Source organism: Rhinopithecus bieti, unplaced genomic scaffold (genome assembly GCF_001698545.2).
Source record: "Rhinopithecus bieti isolate Rb0 unplaced genomic scaffold, ASM169854v2 scaffold_55, whole genome shotgun sequence".
Classification (NCBI taxonomy): domain Eukaryota; kingdom Metazoa; phylum Chordata; class Mammalia; order Primates; family Cercopithecidae; genus Rhinopithecus; species Rhinopithecus bieti.
In genome coordinates, this window is record NW_016803114.1 from 200,093 (window position 1) to 202,664 (window position 2,572).

A 2,572-nucleotide genomic window follows, 5' to 3' on the forward strand; every position below is an offset into this window, starting at 1 on the left:
TCCAGTGGAAATTTCTGCAAATTTCAACAAATCAACCTCGTGCTTAGGCAACATAGGGAGAAACTTATGCTGTGCCATTTCAGTGGGATGGAAAAAATCCCTCTCCTGCTGGTCTGAAATTCCACCACTGTGATAACTACAGTTCATTCACTGGTGGATATAAAAGATGAAAGTTTCTAATTACAGGTTACAATTCCGAACTGCCCACTCAGAATTTGTCTGCAAAGGTAAAGGATAAAATTTTTGAAAATGTAATTTTCTCAATCTCTATTGTCAAGTTATTTCCTGCTTGTGAGTTGCTCATAAGTATGTCTTATACAGGCAACAGAGATCAGTGAGAATCAGCCTTCTGACCCTAACAGTAGCTGTAGCCTGGACCACTGCCCCTGTAATACCACCCTATTACAGCCTCTCACTCTGCTCCAAAAATGCCACTTCTCTGTTCAAAAACCTGTGATGGATACCCATTTTATTTAATAATCACTGCTTTCAACTTATCTTCTGCTGGGTACTGGTCTAAGCAATTTATAAATATGAATTCATTTAATCTTCACAATCCTCCTATGAAATCCTTTTTTTTGTTTTTCAGTTAAGGAAACTGAGACACAGATATGTTAGGTAAATAGCCCCACGGTTACACAGCTAGTAAGTGGTAGGACTGACAGTGGAATCCACATAGATAGTCTGGCTCCTAGTCTGTGCTTTTGATCACTCCAGTCTGAAGCTTCATTGTCTAACAAATTAGTACAAAGTTCTCACCAGACTTTGCATTTCTCCACAGTATGGCCCCAACTAACCTTTTCCAGGATTATCTCACATCACCATGACATTACACCATCTTCTCATATCCATTCATCCAAAAAAAAAGAAAAAAAGAAAAAATACCTATCGAACACCTTGTGAAGCAACAGCCTAATGAAAAGACAGACATTAAGAAAGAATCGGCAACTCAAGTGGCCAAGGCAAGATGGGTGAAAGTCAGAGTGGGGGTTATGGTCCTGGAGCTTGCAAGAAGGATGACAGGACAAGAAAAATAAATACAAACCTCCTGTATCAACTGGAGTGGAGAAGAAGAAAACAAAGGGACCAGATGCTGCCAGCAAACTGCCACTGGGGATATCTCACACTCAGTGCCAATGAAAACTACTGAAATTAGAGAGAATTGAAGACTATCTTCTCATGGAGGAAGAATTCATTAGAAATCAGAAATAAATGAAACCATTAGAGGAAAAGCAACAGGAGAAAAGATTAAAAGTGGATGATCTGAAGGGGGACCCTAATAGCAGTAGGAACCCTGGAAGAGATCACAATCATACCATCATTCTACATCTGTGGGCTCAGAACACTATATCAGCATTCTTTCATTTGTAGACAAGGATCTGCTGGAACCTGGCTGCTCAGTTCTGCTCAGCCACAAGGTGCATGCAGTGAGAGGGGTGCTGATGGATGACGTAGATCCCCTAGTCACAGTGATGAAGGTGGAAAAGACTCCCCAGGAGACCTATGCTGATACTGGGGGGAATTTGGACAACCAAATTCAGGAAATTAAGAAATCTGTGGAGCCTCCTCTTACCCAACCTGAATATTATGAAGAGATGGGTATAAAGCCTCCTACCGGGTGGGGGGTCATTCTCTATGGTCCACCTAGCACAGGTAGAGCCTTGTAGCCAAAGCGGTAGCAAACCAAACCTCAGTCACTTTCTTGAGAGTGGTTGGTTCTGAACTTATTCAGAAGTACCTGGGTGATGGGCTCAAACTCATACTGGAATTGTTTCAAGTTGCTGAAAAACCCGCACCATCCATTGTGTTTATTGATGATATTAATGCCACTGGGACAAAAATATATGACTCAAATTCTGTGGTGAGAGAGCAATTCAGTGAACAATGTTGGAACTGTGGAACCAGTTGGATAGATTTGCTTCTAGGGGAGATGTGAAAGTTATCATGGACCCAAACCAAACAGAAATTTGGATCCAGCACTTAACAGACCAGGTCGCATTGACAGGAAAATCTGGATCCCCTTCCCTACGGAAAATACTAAGAAGAGCATCTTTCAGATTCACACAAGCGTGATGACGCTGGCTGATGATGTAACCCTGGACGACTTGATCATGACTAAAGATGACCTTTTTGGTGCTGACATCAAGGCAATCTGCACAGAAGCTTGCCTGATGGCCTTAAGAGAGCCACAGAATGAAGGTAACAAAGGAAGATTTCAAAAAATACAAAGAAAAAATATTCTTTGCAAAAAACAGGAAGACACTCCCAAGGGGCTCTGTCTCTAGTGAACCACAGCTGCCATCAGGAAAATGGTTGGGAGATTTTCCAATCCCTGAAAGGGATGAGGCTAGGGAGTTGCCCAGAGGAATCACTGTTTCAGTTTATTTTTATTAGTAAGATGTCCTGTGTGTCTTTTGGAGTAAAATGTGTAAATGCCCATTGGGCGGCCTTCTTCTCTTGGTCACTGTGCAGCACTCTGCTTCCCAATAAAGCATGCTATTTCACCAAAAAAAAAAAAGAAAGAAAGAAAGAAAGAAAAAAGGAAAATCCATTAACAGTACTATGGATGAAT

At 41.4% G+C, this 2,572-nt stretch overlaps 1 pseudogene; it reads left to right on the forward strand.

Moving 5' to 3' along the window:
* The first annotated feature begins 967 nt into the window (after positions 1 to 967).
* On the forward strand, positions 968 to 2,285 carry LOC108512536 (26S protease regulatory subunit 4 pseudogene; annotated as a pseudogene).
* The last annotated feature ends 287 nt before the right edge of the window (positions 2,286 to 2,572 follow it).